Here is a 17,805-nt window from a genome sequence, read left to right on the forward strand (position 1 = left end):
ATGTTCCCCTAAGTGTCCCCAATGTCTCCCTGAGTGTCCCCAACAAGGCCCAGGTGCCCCCCCGAGGTCCTATCGGAGACACTGGGGACACACTGGAGTCCTTTTGGGGACACTGCAGGGACATCGCGGACATCGAGGTGACCCAAAACGCGACAGGGGACGTCGGGGTGGCCCTGAGTGAACCAACAGTCCCCAAAGTCCCCCGGGGTGTCCCCGTGCCCTGGCGGTGACAGTGCCACCCCCGTGTCCCCACCCTGTCCCTACCCCTGCCCCGCCAGCGCCCCCTTGGCCACCTCCAGCCTCCTCGCCACCTCCTCGTGCCCCTCCCCCGATGTCCTCAAGGCCACCGCGATGTCCCCGAGCGCCTGGGAGATGCTGGGGAACCCCTGTCCCTTTGGCCCCCACGGCGTCACCTCCCTGTCCCGGGTGACAGCGTCCACCAAGGTCCCCAGCGTCAGCGTCAGCTCCTCCAGCCGCCCCAGCACAGCCGCGCTGATTTACCCCCAAGGGGCAGGATTGGCCCTGCCAGGACCTCGGGGACCCTTTTGGGGCCCGCATTGATCCGCCAGGGCTCCATTTCCGCTGCTAGGACCCCACTGACCCCCTCAGGGCCCTTTCACCGGCCCCCAAGGGCTCTGATTTCGCCTGCCAGGACCCTGATTTGGAATTGTCTTTTTGGGATTGTTTTGAGGGATCCAGCAGCATTTGAGGTGTGGGATTTGGGATTGTTTGGGGATCCGGGATTGGAGATCTCTGAGGATTGGATTTGGAGTGTCCAGCAGCATTTGGGATCTGGGGTTTTTTGGGATCCAGGATCTGGCATTTGAGATCCTTTAGGATAATTTCTTGGGACCCAGCAGGATTTGGGATCATTTGGGACCCCTGGGGTCCCCAAACCCCCGATGTCCCCAAAGGGTCCTTTTGTCTCCGCACGTTCCCATTGGTGGCCCCGCCCCTTCTCCCCGCCCCAGGCCCCGCCCACTTCATTGCCCGCCCAGGCATCGCCCGGTTTCGTTTCCTCTCAGGCCCCGCCCCTTTCCCACGCCCCCATTCCTTCCCCGCCCTGCCCAGACCGCGCCCTCTCCTCTCCGAATTGGCGCCGCTCCCGGGGCCTCGCTCCCTCCCCTCACGCCCCTCCCAATCCCCGCCCCTTCCCTCTCAGCCACTTTCCATTGGCCGCCCTGCTCGGCCCCGCCCTTCTATGGGCGTGGCTACAAGACCGATCGGCGTTTATTGAAGGCTCCGCCCCTTCCAGCGGCGGTCACGGGGCGTGGAACCAGCCGGGCCCGGCGGGGCCGAACGCGGGCCTGAGGCTCGGTGGGACAGAGGGGTGAGGGACTGGGGGCGTTCCGGGAGGGTTCAGTCAATAAGGGGGGGACCTGGGGGGTGCTGAGGGGGAGGCGTGGTGAGTGGGGAGGTCCCATGGATTGGCGGGGTCCTGGTGAGAGGGGGGGCACGATGAGTTGGGGGTCCCATGGGTGGGGGAGGGGTGGTGAATGGAGGGTCCTGGCGCACTGGGGGGGGTCATGGATCGGGGGGGGTCCCAACGCTTTGGGGGGGTCGGTGAAGGGGGGGGCAGTGAATGGGGGGGTCCCGGTGAGTGGGGGGGCTCTGGTAAATTGGAGGGGTCCCGGCTGATAACGGGGGGGGATAGGACCGAGCCACAACTGACTCCCCCGGTGCTGGGGACACCCCTGTGCCCCCCCAGTCCTGCTTGGGGCTCCCCAGTCCCGGCGGTGTTCCCGGGGGCTGAAAGGGGAGGGGCCGAACCTATCAGGATGGGGGGGGCACAAAGGGGGGCTCGGGCCCGGTGCCCGGTGAGGGGGGGGTCAATGCACGGAGGGCGCCCTGGTGCCACGAGGAGGGTCCAGTCCCGGTGCTGGTGTGCGAGGGGCGGGACATTGCCCGGGGGGTGTCCCAGTGCTCGGTGATTCGGGGGGAGTCCCGGTGTCTGATGACGGCGCTGACAAATGGGGGGGTGGGGGTTGTCTGGTGGTCCTGGTGTGCCGGGGCAGGGTCCCGGTGCACGAGGCAATTTCTCGGAGGGGTCAGGGAGGGTCCGGTGGTGCCGGTGCACAAGGAGGGGGGAGGTGAAACTCGAGGGTCCTGATGCGTGAGGGGGGGGTCCTGAGGGGGAGTCCTTGTGCACGAGGATGGTGAAATTCGGGGGTGCTGGTGCACGAGGGTGATGATGATGATGATGGGTGAGGGTCCTGATGCTTGAGGCAGGGACTGATCCTGGTGCAGGAGGGTTCCGGTGCTCGGGGGAGTCCCTGATGGGTGCATGAGACACAGAGAGAGACCCCTGGGACCCCTGCATGGGGGCAGGGCCAGTCCCAGCAACACATGAGAAGCTCTTAGGGGCACAAGGAGTCCCCCCCAATTTCTCTGTCAGGAGGTATTGGTGACACGAGGAGCTAGTGGCACTCGAGTGTCCACAAGTCTCCTGAGTGATGTCGCCATCCAGATTACATCACAGTGGTGACATCGTTGTCCCCCATCAACCTTGGGATCTCTGATGGCTTTTTGACACCGCTCAGGCACCATGCAGTCACTGGGGTCACCAGGGCCACCGGAGCTGCCATAGGGACTTGAGAGGAGGTGCTGGATGTCCCCAAGTGTCCCCAGTTGGTGACACGTGGTCAGGCGGGTGCTGGCCTCACACAGCCACTTGAACTCGGCCACCTTGGCCACCAAGGCCTCAGGGACATCAGTGGATGCCTCCTTTGTCTCCTCCAGGGCCAAATCCATGTACCCAAGCTGGCACTGCAGCTCCCAGGGGAGCGCGGTGGCTTCCTCACATGCAGCCACCAAGCACCCCAGCAGCTCCCAGGTCACCTCCACCCGCTGTCACCTCCTGGTGGTAGCCCCTGCCTGGGTGGTGGCCACCACAGCCTCTTCCATGGCCTTGGAGGCCACCGCCACCCAGGCCTCATGTGGAGCCACTGCCAGGGGCAGGGCCACTGGCAGCTGCTGGACCATGGCCACCAGGTTGTCCCCAGCTGCCCCCCAGCTGGCGGTCTCAATCCGCAGGTCTCTGGCCCAGGCAGTGGCCTCAGCGGTGGCCTTGTCGACAACTCCCAGGTACTGCGGAGCTCAATGGCCTCATAAACCAGCCAGAACCAGTTCTTTGTAAGCACAGCCACTGAGTCCCACCAGGCTGTGGTCACAGCTGTCACATTGGTCCAGGTGGCCCTCAGGGTGGACCCGATGGTGGCCATGGCGTGGCCCACGGAGGTGAAACTGCAGTGGTCCAGGGTGTCCCGGAGGCACCCAATGAATCTCCTCAGGGCTGCATGCAGGCACCTTGGATACAGGAGTGGCTACGTACTCCTGTGTGGCACAGTCACAGTGGCCGCCAGTTCACCTAGAGTGGCCACCACGGCCACCGCCGCCTCCAGTGATTGGGAAGGAGACAGGGGAGGTGGCAGGGATCTCGTTGTACTTGTGGCCTCCTGGGGTGGCTCCTGTGCCCTCCTCGGCTCCTCTTTGTCCCCACTCTGGAGGGCACATCTGCCATCCCCTGCCACCCCCGCTGTCCCCTCTGCCACACTCGGCCTCCTCTACCCCTCCGTCACCTCTCCCTTTCCTCCCACGCCCTCCTGTCCCCTTTGGGACGCCCTATCCCCTCCTGTCAACCCCGTGTCCCCTCTGCCCCCTCCCCCACAACACGCCGGGGATTGTCGCACCTCTCGAGGCTCCGTGGCCGCTGGGGACACTCCGGATGGGGGGACACGCCCGGGTGACACTCGAGGAACAGGCGGGTCCGCGTGCGGCCCCTCAACCCCCGCCGGTCCGGCCCCCGCGCCCGCCGCTGTCACCGCCGGGGTCACAGCAAGGGGGGGACAGGGACATGGGACAGGGCTGCTCCCTCTCCCCCGTTCCATCCCGGCTGGCGGAGCCCTGCAGCTGCCCTGGGGGCCCTGGGGCTGCCCCGGGGGGCTGCGCCCCGAGCCGGGGCCCCTTCCCAGCGCTCCCAGTCTGCCCATCCAGCCTGGAGCAGCCAGCGAGGGCTTCAGCCGGGACGGCAGAGAGGCGCTGCTGGGGGCCCGCCTCACTTGGGTTTCGTTTGTTCTTCCCAACTCTGGAGAAAAACGACTTTGGGAGTTTTCAGAAACAAATCTCCCCCCTCCTCCACTCAGACCAAGCGGGTTGGGAGTTTTCCCTTTTTGGGGAAATCAAAGCCATGCACGGATGCTCCGAATTAGGCCTAGGAGAACTGACGGCATTGCTCGGAGCCGGTGGCAGCGAACACGCAGCGCTGGGAAAGGCGGGCCGGGAGGAGCGGAGAACTTTGTTGGTGTTTGCAGCTCGATGCCGCCTCGGGCCCGGGCCCGTGCCAGGGCTGTTCCTCATCTCCGCCTTTCCCCTCACACAGCCCGGGGGGCGCGGAGAGCGCGGGCCGAGGCTGGGCCGTGTGCAGAGCCCGGGGCTGGCTGTGTGCGATTGGCTGATTGTGGCGTCAGTCGTGGTTGTGCGGCGCTGATTGGGCAGAGCGGGGAGCAGGCCGGGGCCGGGCCCGCCCCCCGGTGGGCCGTGTGGCAGCAGAGGCGCCATTGGCGGAGCGCGTGTGCGGGCCCGGGAGCGGCGGCAGCGGCCGGAGCCCGGTGAGGCGGCGGCGGAGCTCGGAGGCGGCCCCAGCGCAGGTGGGAGCCGCGCTGGCTTCTGGCGGGGCTGGGCCATGGCTGCGGGCGGAGGGGTCGGCAGGGGGCTGTGGCGGCTTCCTTGTGCCGTGTGGGCGCGGTGTTGGCCGTGGCCTGAGGGCGCTGCGGGAGCGGCTGCCCGCGCTCTCCTTCCCGCCGGGGCCTGGGCAGGAGCCGGGCCCGGAGCGGCGCTGCCTCGTCCCGGTTCGTGTGGGTAGGACGGAGGTGGCTGCCGTGTGGCCGGGAGTGGGCGGGAAAATTCCCGTCGCCAGAGGTTTGTGTGGCCAAAGGAGACGGAGGAGTCCTGTCAAAGTGACTTTATTGCTGAACAAAGGGAGAGGCCATGCGGCATTTGCCATGGGGTCTCTGCAATTGTTGGAGTACGCAGCCTCCTTTTGATCCCAATTTTCCCTTCTGCATCTCCCTCTCCCTTTGCCCTGTGGCGAAGGTATTTGGAAAGTTCAGACTTCCCGATCCTCCTCCTGCATGTGCTCGTTATTCTGCACCCCCCTTTTGTCTAACATCCGATATTCATGGCTCTGTTCAGTCTTTGTTCTTCTACTTGATGTTCAGGAATGTAGCAGGACCTTGTCTGAGCAGCAGTCCGTGTCAATTGGTAACATTTTCTGAAACCGATGCTTTCTCCCGTTCCTTCCTTATCTCCCAGTCCCTGGCCCTATCTCCAAGCAGATTCCCTCACTGACTCTGTTTTTCCTTCCTGGGTGCTCTTTGTTTTTGGGCTTGTTCTCGGTGCCCTCATTCCGTGTCCTTTTGTAGGCGTTGGTGGCTCAGGAGGCCTGGCTGCCACCTGCATCCCCTTGTGTCCGTGGCAGTGATTTGCAGAATAAGGACTACACAGTTAGAAATTGTAAAGCAGGTTTGTTTTATTCCAGCTGGGATTCATAGGGGGTATTTCCACCAATTATTCATACCTGGTGAAGACAGGTTCTAGGTTTAAATACACTTAGATCCCACAAAGCTGCACCTCCCTGCCCACCCATTCTTAACCTTCTTGCACTTTATGTTACAATTAGTCTTTCCTGATGCTGCTCCTTCTGGTGGTTGGGGGCAGGGCTCTTCTGATGAAGTAAGAAGTCTTCCTCAGTGTTCTCTATTTGAACTCCATCTCTGAGCAGGTGCAGAGAAGGTTTGGCTGATTCCCAGGTCACTTTGTCCTGGCCAAAACCAGGAGCCTGGTTCTTGCTGGTTTCTTAAACAACTGGTTCTGCTCTATCGGGTTTTCACAATACCTAAGTCACACTTTGCTGAGTTTTAACAATATACATTTTCTCTTTATGGGCTTTACCTAGGAACTAAATTCCAAAGTATTGTGGTAATTGGTCCTACCTAGTGAGTTACACTCCAATGTGTTCTGGTAGAAGTGGTTTCTCTACTTTTACAAAATTGCTAAATAAGCTGTATCTATTTCTGTTCTCCACTCCACCTGTTTAAGCACATGATATGTTTCTAAAATTCTGAATTTTCATTTGCATCTCCGTTTCCTGTGTCAGCGGCCTCCCATCCTCGAGCCCAGGGTGAGGGGTCCCCCCGTGTTCAGCTGTGCTGGGGCTGTTTCTGTGCTCAGGGACACTTGGGATGGGCCACGGCACTTGGCCACCAGTGGGGCTTCTTCCCACTCCTGAGGCAGGACCCAATGTCCTGCTTGGATCTTGTGAACAGCAGAGTCCCAAGGTGGGTGTGTCCCATGAATAGATCACAGCCCTGGTCTGAATCTCTTGAATGCAGTCCTGGGTTTCTTCCCAGCCCTGTGCAGGCTGTTCAAACAGGAGGCTGGGTTAAACCCTTCCCCTGTCCTCAATTCTGAATGCTCCTGTGCCATTTAACAAGTTTCACACTGGAATAACCGAGCACTGCTCATCCATTGAGAGGCTCTTGTGGTCACCAAAGCTTTGACTTGGTGCCAGACTTTGAGAGATCTTCCTGCCAGCAGCTGTCAGGCCTCAGTTCCCATTAAAGCAGTTGCTGGACAATTCTGCAGACAATGAGGCCCCTCTCTGGCCACTGGGTTCAACATTTTAGCCCAAGAATTCCTTTGGCAAGGCCCTGTTTAACATCCACATACAATTCAAATTCTTTTTCCCTTTCTGGAAGGACCAGGGCAGGAACCTCAGGTAATCTGTTTTTTAACACCTGGAAATTCTGCTTTCCTTCTGGTCTGCATCCATCCGGTCTCTTGACTGGCAGGAGAGGAGTGTTGTAGGGAGAGATCCCTGGCTCCCAAAGCCCTGCCTTTACCAGGAGCTCAAGAACAGGCTGTGAGCCCTTCCTTCCCTCCCCTGGAATAGGGAATTGCTTTTAGACCCCACTTGACCTGGCTGCTTGAGAGTACTTTGGAGAGGCTGGGTATCTCATTTTCCCTCATTCCCTGGGGCTGCCCAGACTTGTGGGTTCACTTCAGCCTAGGCCTTGCCAGACATTTGTCACGGAGTTACAACAGCATTAGCCTCTGTTTTACCTTTTAGAATTTGTATTTCCACGTTAGCCATCGAATCCCTTCCCAGTAAATGACAATCCCAATTAGGAGGAAACAGAAACCCATGCACTTCAGATCTATCTCCCACATCTACTAATAATTGATGAAGAAAACACACCTGCTCATTTTTCCCCCCTGAATGTTCAAAGAACTTCTTGACAATTTCCCCCCCTTATATCTGAGATTGAGAGTGGCTGGAGAGGCCCGTGTGTCTGTGAGGAAAGGCCTCCTGTGGATCCGGAGCCCCCCTGGATGTTCTGCAGGGCTGCAGTGTGGTGGGTCCCTGGTGTGATGGGAGCTGTGCCAGCCCTGCCAATGCCTGTGCATGCAGGGCTGGCCTTGCTGATGCTGAGGGTGCTGCTGTGTGTGCTTGCAGTGTCCTTGTGGCCTGCAGATGGAAGCTGCTTCCTTGCCAGGGGCTGTTTGGGTGGGCTCTCCCCTGCCGAGGAGGGCAATGCCTGTGCCAGGTGCTTGTGGCCGAGCCCGTCCCCTGGGTGCTGGGGCTCCCTTGGGCCCTGGGGTTCATCCCTGGGGGCTGTAGAAACTGTGCCATGGCCTTTGCCTTCAGCTTGGCCTTTTCCTCCTCCCTCCTTGCCTTCCCCTGCTGTGCCTTTGTGCCCAAGTGCTGCCGGGGCTTCTTGTGCCCCTCCTGCAGCCCCCCTGAGTGCCTGTGGGTGCTCATCGTGTGACAGCTGCTGAACTTTCTGCAAAATCATCCGTTTTTCCATTCTCGCAAACAAAATCCTTAAAACAAAATCTTGATTCTTCAATGTATAATGCCCATTTCCCAGCTGTTCCTTCCTGCTGGTCCCTGTGCTCCCCCTGCCGTGCCCAGCCCGTATCCCAGAGGCGGTGCCTGTCCTGCCGCAGTGTCCCAAGGCGGCTCCCCCGGCGGGCAGGGCCGGCAGCTCCCCGGGGCCGGGCAGCGGCCGGGGCGTCCCGCAGCCTCCTGGGGGCCGGGGGCCACTGCCGGCCCTGCCCGGGGGGTGCTGGGCTCAGGCAGCGCCCGGCGCTGAGCCCCGGCTGCCCCACAGCCCCGGCCCGGCCCCGCAGCTCCCCACAGGCCCCCAGCCCGTGCTGCCGGTGCCGCCCCTCTGCACCCGCTCCTGCCGCTGCCAGCACAGAGAAACCCCTGGAATCGTGACCTCCTTCTTTTCCTGCCGTGAAAACGAGAGATACAAAGGATCTGGTTCAGCTGGAAAATTTTGATCATTGCACCCTACTGTAAAATGTCCCAGTCCTCAGCATTTTTCTCTTCATCGTCTTTTCCATCATCCCTTTTCTTACCACAGGGATTCCTCCTGCTGCTTCTTGCCATGGCCATTTTCCTGCACGCTCCCATTACCCCTAACCATTCCCAGCGCACCAACACCATCCATCCCCTGTTGTCTAAATCCCTTCTCCACTTCCCTTATTGCCCCCCTGGGTGTCCATGTCCTTAATGACCTCTGGGAGAATGTGCAAACTGCCTCAGCATTCTCCCAAGGGACCCTTCCGAGATCTTTTGGGATCATCATCCCTTTGGCCAGGACCCCTTCCTGGCTTTCCCTTTTGCACCCTGCATGGGTGCCCTGCCATGTTTCCTCCCTGAAGATGCCAGTGTCCTCACTGATGAGATTTTCAGTGCTCTCTCTGTGGGGACTCTTCCCAGCCCCCTGATGTGTCCCTCGTCTGTCTCCTGGACACTCTCGGGTCCCCAGTCAATCCCCGGTGCTGCCGCCACCCAAGGGAGCCGATCCCCCAAAGTGGGTGAGGCACTTTCAGCTCCACTCCCTGCCCGCCACCCGAGGGGGTGGAAGGAATTCTGGATGAGCCACAAGGTGTGTGGAAAATTCACATCACCAGAGGTTTGTGTGTATAAAGAAGACAGAGGAGTCCTGTACAAGTAATTTCATTACTAAAAAAAGGGAGAGGCCATGGGACATTTCCAGCTGTTGGCAGATGCAGCCTCTTTTTAATCCTATTTTTCATGGCTGCATCTCTCTGTCCCTTTCCCCATAGGCTGAAGTACTTGAAAGTTCCAGACTTCCCAATCCACCCACTACATACCCCCATGAATTTACACCCCACTTGTGTGTAGGTACCGATATTCACAGCTCTGTTCAGGCTTTGTTCCTCTTCTGGAAGTGCATGAATTCAGCAAGGCCTTGGATGAGCAGCAGCCTGTGTGGTCATTTAATAACATTTTGTGGCACTGATGGCTTCTTCTGTCCCTTCCTTATGTACAAGTGCCTATCCCAATCTCCAAGCAGGTTCACAGCATCTGTTTGTAAAGACAGTTTCCTCTTCTTCCTTTCCTGCGGGGCCACCGTTTGCGGGACATCCCCCCTGGAGCAGGGTGCCCGCCTTGCTGCAGCCCCGCCCCTCGGGCAGCGCTCAGCCAATCAGAGGTTGGGGCCGTGATGACTCACCAGTTGCCAGGCAGACCCGCAGCTCCCAGCGTTCCCCCCCCGGGCCCCAGCGCCCCCCTTGAGGGGAATTTGGGGAGGTGGGAGGGGGGAGCGCCAAGGCTGGGCCCCCCCGCGCTGTGGTGGCGGGAGCGGCTGCAGTGGGGAGCGAGTGCGGGCGGGAGCGGCCGAGAGCCCAGCGCTGCCCCAGCCCGAGCTGCCCCAGCTCCATGGCTGCCCCTGCGGGGGGATGCTGTGGGTTTGGGGGGAAGAGGGAGGCGGCAGTGGGTGCTGGGCCTGGAGGCAGGAGGAGAAGGGACGGAGAAGCAGGGCTGAGGAACAAAATGGTCAAAGGATGCACATGGGAGGAAAAGGTGTGATTGTTTAGGAGAAGGAAGAATAGTAGGAGGAAGTGGAGTGTGAGAAAGAGTAGGGACACAGGAGGAGGATCAGGAAGAGGAGGCACCACAAGGTTCCACCCCTCCCTGGATCTGCAGCCTCCTCCCAGCCCCAGGAGCGTTGCCTCCCCCCCAATACAGGAGGTGACCGGGGAGGGGATCCACGATTTTCATGGGAATGAATCTTGGTGTTTCTGAGCTTTATTGGGCTAAATGTTGGTGCTTTGTTGTTTTGCAGTCTTTATACTTTTGAACAGGTTTTGGCTGATTTTTCATGTTTGGGGAGTTGTTGGTCTGTGTCTTGATGTTTGCAGGACTTTTGGGCTGAATCTTGGTGTTTTGGAGGTTCTTACAGACACAAGGTGCCAATGACTTCCTGAGATGAACTTGGGTAAGGAGGAAGCCCCAGCCTAAGGTGCTCTCCTCTTGTTATCTCCCCAAACCAGGATTTTTCATTCCCAAGGAGTGTCTGGATGGAGGAGGAGGAAAAGCCCCAGAGATCCTGCCCAAGGAGGGGCTGCAAACCCAGCGCAGGGAGCTGTGAGGAGGAAAGACCCCCCCTGTGCCAGGAGGGCGGCCGGAGATGCAGGCAGAGCTCAGAGCTGGGGGAGAAGCCTGATGGAGGGGAGAAGCCCCACAAGTGCCTGGAATGTGGGAAGGGTTTCAGCTGCAGAACCAACCTGATCCAGCACCAGGTGATCCACAGTGGGGAACGGCCCTATGAGTGTGGGGAGTGTGGGATGAGCTTCAAACACAGCTACAGCCTGGTCCAGCACCAGAGGATCCACACTGGAGAACGGTGCTTTGAGTGTGGGGAGTGTGGGATGAGTTTTAGCCGGAAGGACTACCTGACATCACCAGAGGATCCACACTGGGGAGAAGCCCTACAAGTGTGGGGAATGTGGGAAGAGCTTCAGAGCAAGCTACAACCCGATCGGGCACCAGGTGATGCACACTGGGGAAGAGCTGCACACCTGCTTGGAATGTGGGAAGAGCTTTGGGTGGAGATCCAGCTTCAGAAACCACCAGCGCATCCACACCAGGGTGAGGCCCTGCATGTGTCCCCAGTGCAGGAAAAGATTTAAGACCAGCTCCGATCTTGTCAGACATCAGCGGATTCACAGGGAGGAGAGGCCCTTCCGCTGCCCCGACTGCGGGAAGGGCTTCAACCAAAACTCCACTCTCATCACCCACCAGCGCATCCACACCAGGGAGAGGCCCTACGAGTGTCCCCAGTGTGGGAAGAGCTTCTCACAGAGCTCAGCCTTTATCAAACACCAACACAGGCACCACTAAGGGAAGCCCTGTGAGTGCCCCGAGAGCGGGAAGAGCTCCGTGCGCTGCTCCAGCTCCATCCCCCATGGGAGGATCGGCGTTGGATGATCCCCAGTGACCCCCGTTGGGCAGAGCCCTGGTGATCCGTGGTTCTGGTGATCCCTGTTGGGAAGACACCTGGCTGGGATGCTCCACATCTTCCTGTTTCCCCATGGGCACCTGGATGAATGCAGGGGCAGGAACATCCATGGGGACACAGACTGACATTGGGAATTCCTTGGGGAGAGTGGATTTGTTGACTTTCATCCGCAGAAAATCTTCTGCGTTCAATGCTATCTTCTGGTTGCATCGAGTAATACTGGATGGTCTCAGAGGTCTTTTCCTGCCTCAGGGATCCCCAATTTTGATTTCCTAGTGCCCGAGGGCGTCTTCCACAGCCAAATGCTGATGGACTGGGGCAAAGACCAAGATTTTGGAGACAGTGGGGTGGAAACTCCTCCAAAAAGGGTTCTTCCCTTCCACCCAAGCACGTGGATTCTCAGTTTTCATGGACATAAAATTCCTTTTCTTTTGGTTTTGATTTGTTTTTCATTTCTCTTCATCCCTTTAAAATATCAAACAGTGGGGTAAAAATAAAGACTAAGACATAGGTGGGGACATGGTGGGACATGGACATGGAGAGTAACATGGGGACAAATGGACATGGAGGAGGACATGGCCATTCATGGGGACATGAGGGGACACGGGCACAGATGGAGGCATGGGGGACAGTGACAAGGATGGAAACGTGGTGGGGACACAGCCATGGATGAGGACATGGTGGGACATGGCCAGTGACGTGTGGGGACATGGCCATGGCCGGTGCCATGGGGGGAACTTGCAGGGGCTGTGGGGGATGCTGAGTTTGAGGGAGTTGAGGGTTCCTGCGAGGGACTTGGGCCTTGCTGAGGGCTTTGGGGAGCCCAGGCCCAGCGGCTCCGGCTGCGCTGGGAGACCCTGGCGGAGGTTGTGGGGCAGCTGCTCAAGGACCCCCTGACCTGGACGCCCCTCTGGGCATTGGGGTCCTGGAAGGGAATGAATGTCCTTGTCCCCAGGAGGGAAATCCCAGTAGCCCCAAGGTGTTGAGGGCAGCTGAGAGGCCCCAACAGGGAGGGGAAAGCCAGACAGAGGTGTCCTTCTCCAAAACTGCACCCCAGAAATCCCAAACTCAGGGATTGCTCCCAGCAAAAAGCTGCCAGGAGGTGCCTGAATTGAGGCAAAGGGGAGTGGAACCCCCAGACTGAGTAGGAGGGGCCTGGAACCCCTAAAACCAATCGGGGGGACAGGGATCGTGGATTGGGGGCAGTCGCGGAGGGGTGGAACAGCAGAGGAAAAGAGGGGTCTGGGACCCTCAAAGAGTGAGGAAGGGGCGTGGGCCCAAAAATTGCATTGGGAGCAGTCCCACTTCTGCTTTCTAATCCCCATGATGGAGCTGTGGCAGGTTGGGCTGGGGCAGTGCTGGGCTCTGGGACCAGCCAGGATGCCCCACATGAGTCCCCTCTTCAAATTTCCCTGGCGGCTTAGAGGGGTCCTGGTGCCTTTTGGGGAGCACTGGGTGCCGTTCAGGTGCCTCCCAAGGGGCCCCAGAGTGGGGTGACATGGGGGGGACACATGGGGGTCCCTATTCCCAATCCATCCAAGGGCCAGGTCTGCCCCCCCAGTCACAGTCCCCCAGCAGGGTCCCCCCCAAATCTGAGCCCCAGCTCCAGGAAGACGAAGTCCAACATGAAGCCCCCCCGATTCCTATCAGCATCTTGCTGTGGGCGGTGTCAGGTGGCATCTCTGGGGGTCCGCAGGGCTCAGGACTCCCCAAAACCTCTCACAGACACCCCAAGCCCCTCCAAGACCCCTCCCAGTCTCTCCCAGCCCACCCAGGACTCCCTGAAACGTCTTCCCAAACCCCCTCCTGTCCCTGTCAGGATCCCACAAGCCTCTCCCTGTTGCCCCCCACCACCCCAGGACCCCAAACCCTCTCCCAGTCCCTTCCCAGCCCCCCCCCCCGGACTCATCCCCACCCCTCCCAGCACAACCAACCAAATCCCAAGCCCTGCTTTCCAATCCCCAATCTCCTGCTAGCCCCTCCAGGCTCACTCCAATCCCTCCCAGTGCCCATCAGCACCCCCAAACTCCCTCCCAGTGCCCATCAGCACCCCCAGAACCCCATCCCACCCTCCCCAGCATCCTCCAAACTCCTGCTCAGCCCTTCCAGACCCTTGAACCCTCTCCCCATTAAAACCAGGCTCTCTCTAGCTCCCTCCCAGTTCCTCCCAGTACATCCCAGTGCCTCTCCCAGCTCCCCCAGAGCCGGCCCAGGCGCTGCACCAGGCTGACTTCCTCTGTCGAGCAGATGGAGGTGACCCCGTTCTGGGGGTCACCAGCAGCACCGGGAGCTGCTGGGTCCAGTCCCCGCTGGGGACCACGGTGGTGGCCACCACGTGCCCTGAGAGCTCCTGCTGGCCCAGGAACTGCCTCAGCTGGATCTGGGCACGGCAGAAATCCATCACGGAGCAGAGCAGGCGAGAGGGGCTGGGCTCAGAGGTTGAGGGCAGCAGTGAGATGGAAACGCTGTGGGGCACTGCGGGAGAGCGGGGTCACACTGGGATCAGCTGGGGGGAACTGGAAGAGACAGGAGAGGGTTTTGTGGTCTTGAGAGGGACTGGGAATGAAACTGGAGAGAGTAGGGGAATACTGGGAGAGAGTGGAGTGGATTGGGGCAATGGGAGAGAGGATGGAAGTCTGGGATTGGATTGAAAAGGACTTGGAATGGACTGGGAGGTACTGGGGGGGCACTGGGAGAGAGGGGAGAAATTTGGAGGGGCACTAGGAGCGCACTGGGAGAGAGGGTGGAGGTCTAGGAGTGGAGTTAGAAGGACTGGGAGTGGACTGGGAATGGAATGGCTGTGGGCTGAGAGGAATTGGGAGGGACTCTGGTGACACTGGAAGGGACTGTGAAGACACTGGTACAGACTGGGAAGGGCTGGGACAGACTTGGATGGACTGTGAGAGATCGGAGTCACTTGGGGTGAGGGGGGCAGGAGGCCCCGGGGAACGGCACAGGGAGGGCTGAGGGCTCTGGGGTGATTCCCAAGGAGGTTTTGAGGGGCTCCAGGGTCATTGCCAGGGCAGGGCCCGAAGGGACTCGCTCTGCCCCTCGCTCACCTCTGCGCTCCCCGAGGAACGGGCTGCACAGCTCAGAGTTGTGCCAGCAGTGCCTGTCCACCGCAGCCCGTCTGTGCTCTCTCCATTCTGGGTCACTGTTCCAGGACCCTGCAGCTTCTCCCCAAAGGAGGTGTCCCCCCTGTCCAGCCCCACATCGCTGCCCGAGCGCAGGAGCTGCTCCCGGGTGTGGATGTTCCTCCCCACGGACCTCAACCACTCGGTGCCGTGTAACCGAATTTCTTAGATATCGTGGGCACAATGTACTGTGGAATGAGATTTGAGCTATCCCAAACTGGGCCTCAGATTTGGGCTTGCTAGGCCTCAGATTTTGGCCTGCGTAGAAGTAGATAAGCTTTGTGGCGCAGTTAGAAACTGGGTTAAGGTGTGGGCATAGATGGTATAGGGCAAATAGAGTAAAGACACGGTAGCTGCCTTAAACTGAAATAGTTTACATACTTGTTCACGCTGAATGCCAATAGAAGGTGGTGATAGAATACACACTTGGGGAAAACATCTTACATTGTAACCTAGGAAACACAGGGAGCCTGCCTGCTGTAGGGATTGCGAAACCACCCTCTGTGGTCAGCTGTGCAACAGCGATGGGTGGAATTCTATCCCACAGCACTTCCGCCTGGGTTGTACACAGCTCTTGGTGCAAACGGCATCGCTGTTAGAATCATTTTCTGTCAGAGTCCAGGGCGATCGAGTCTCTGATCGCCCTGGAGGGTCAGGGACACCGGCAGAGGGGTCTGGGACCTGAACAGGAGGTTTTGAACCTGTACAGAGGGGTTTGGAGTCTGTACAGGGGGTTGGAAACTTTGGCACAGAGTCCAGGAGGAATTACAAGTCTCAAGAGTGTGAAATGAGTAGTAGTTAGTTTATCACAGGGTGAAAAAATAGAATTTGGGGGTTCTTAGAATGGAGGCTGGAGAGCCAAGATGGAGGAATCAGGGCGTGAACCTGTTCTTCTTCCTGCTTGTTCTTGCCCTCCATCTTCTGCAGGGCTGGGTCACAAGGGATTGGTTTAGAGTAGGGGTGACATGCTTAGCATAGGTGACAGGTATTGGTAGTTAATTGTAAATAGGGAATACGTTGTGGATAATGGTTGGGTCAGAGGAATGGTACAAAAAGATTGAGACCGCCTGACCGGGGTAGTCACCATGAGTTCTCTGCCACAGCAGGAACCTTGGCAGAGCACAGAGAGAACTGTGAGAAAAAATAAACAACCTTGGAAAACCTGAGATGACGTCTCCTGACTCTTCTTCTGCTTCTGGCACGAGATGTTTCAGAGGGCAAAAGACACTTTACCACCAAATCTCGGGGATAAGAACCCGAGAGTTTTGCATTTGTGCTTCTTTCCCGCAGTGACTGCCAGTGTCTTGGGCTCACTGTCTGGTTCAGCTCCACCCTGAGTAGCTGGGGTGTTGGCTGCAGCCTGAGTGACTGGGGTAGCTGCTGATTTATCTCCCTTCCCCCCTGCCTCTGTGTGCTGCCCTACAGTATCTAGCAGCATGTGATAAGCATCTGCCAGGGCCTAGCTTATTGCAATGATCCTTTTCTCCTTGGAGTCATCATGGCAGTTCTCTTTCAGGTATTTCCCTACCTTGTCTGAGTTCTGAATTTCTTCACATGAAAATTCCCAAGCTGAGGGATCAGAAAATTCCTTCAAGGTTCAGCCCATTCTCTCCCATTCTCCACACCAGTCAGCATTTTCCACACCAGAGTCTACTTCTGGGTCAGGGGTCTCATCAGCCCCTCTGGAAATCTCAGACCTCATTCTACACAAGCTGCAAACCATACAGAGGAAGCTTACCAGATTAAATACCAGTAAGGTTGTCTCTTTAACATTCAGGGGACACTGAACATTCTCCAAAAGTGATGTAAACAGACTCAAAAGAGAAGAAGGAAAGGAAAGGCTGAAAAGCTTCATCCCATACTCGTCCTCTAACAAACTGGGTGCAATTAGTAATAAATCTCCAAAACATGCTGCTGAAACTAGGACGCAGGGTAGGACGAAGAAACCACAAACCAAACATTGCTGGCACAAACCCCAGTGCCTTTATAAACTTCCTATAAATGATTATCACTGAGCCCAGGAGAATAGTTATCCTAATTTATGCTCTCTATTGTAAAAGCTACGTGTTAAGGACAACATTGGAGCTACTTCCAGATAAGAAAACAAACCTAGGGACCGGAAAGGTATTAAGCCTCAAAAAAGCCTAGGGAACAGAAACACAAGAAGGACTCCATTCCAAGAGACATTATGAATTCAACAGCAGCATGGCTACTGACTACTTTATCCTGACACAAAGTGCAACCAAAATGCAATCAGTAATCAATACAAGTTATTTCCACTCTCTTAAGCCATGCTCCAGGCACCAGTAAAAAATGTATTGTTCTGGTTTACAGCAAATTTGGGAGGAAACCACTGAATGGGAGTCTCTCTGGGAAGCAAACCCAAATGGCCCCTCCCTCAACTGGCCCAGGAAAGAACTTCCTCAGAGAAAAGTGGAAAAAAAGTATTTAACAAAAAAAGTGCCCACAAGCATGAAGAATGAATAATATGAAACAATAAAACCTCTCATTCTGAAGTGAGATGGTAAAATGGAGAAAGTCCTTGCCGTGGTGCTTGGCTCTCAGCCTCCCATCAGTTCCTCCGGCACTGGAAAAAGTGCCGTCCTAGGTCCCGGGGGCTGCAGGTGTGAGCTCTCAGTGCTCCTCTGAGTTTTTCAGTCCAGAGCAGGCTTAAACAATCCCATGAAAAAGAAAAAAAACCAGTCAAGGGAACTTCTCTGCCTCAGCAAGGTAAACTAACTAAAAGCAAAAAAAAAAATCTCTGTCCCAGCTGCTGGTCTGTGCTTCTGATGAACCACTGTCCCAAGAAGGAATGCAGAGGAGTAAGTGCTGTTTTCAAAACAAACTGGGCACTTCTTCTCCCTGCTTCACTCTCAGGGAAGTGAAAAAACAGTCTCAAAGGCATGGAACTCAATATACAGCTCAAACAGAACAGACGACTGGGGATACAAGCATCAAAAAGTCACCCTAGGACACAGAGCAAAATTTTGGACACTGTGACAGAGAATCGGCTCAAGAGTTTCTTGAGAGAGAGAATCCAAGAGATGGATGATTCCACTCACAAAGAGCTCAGCAGAACCAGAGCTTTGGCAATCCCATGGGACCAGCTGAAGATGCCATTGTGGCCGAGGGGACGGGATCACTGCCTGTAAAAGAACAATCCTAGGGAAGTACTAAGGCCTGAACAACAGGCCCCGAGCCAGAGCTAACCTCCAGATGAGCCTTCCAACCACACATAGTATTTATATATGCTGGTAAACAAAATATGCATGATCATTACCAGTATGATACATGAATCTGCCTTAGGGAAACAGGTGTTGTTGGGGGTTAGATTT

General features: G+C 57.4%; 2 protein-coding genes and 1 pseudogene across 2 annotated transcripts in view; 2 read left to right on the forward strand and 1 right to left on the reverse strand.

Annotated features, from left to right (window-relative positions):
* LOC134565370 (zinc finger protein OZF-like) overlaps nucleotides 1-17,805 on the reverse strand; it is a 270,401-nt gene that overhangs the window by 26,855 nt on the left and 225,741 nt on the right. The gene's annotated exons all lie outside the window — the stretch shown is intronic.
* Nucleotides 1-17,805, forward strand: part of LOC134565410 (zinc finger protein 345-like) — a 69,773-nt pseudogene that overhangs the window by 19,940 nt on the left and 32,028 nt on the right.
* The window catches only part of LOC134565394 (zinc finger protein 239-like), a 103,520-nt gene that overhangs the window by 19,657 nt on the left and 66,058 nt on the right, over nucleotides 1-17,805 (forward strand). The gene's annotated exons all lie outside the window — the stretch shown is intronic.

This window comes from Prinia subflava, unplaced genomic scaffold (genome assembly GCF_021018805.1).
Source record: "Prinia subflava isolate CZ2003 ecotype Zambia unplaced genomic scaffold, Cam_Psub_1.2 scaffold_47_NEW, whole genome shotgun sequence".
NCBI lineage: Eukaryota > Metazoa > Chordata > Aves > Passeriformes > Cisticolidae > Prinia > Prinia subflava.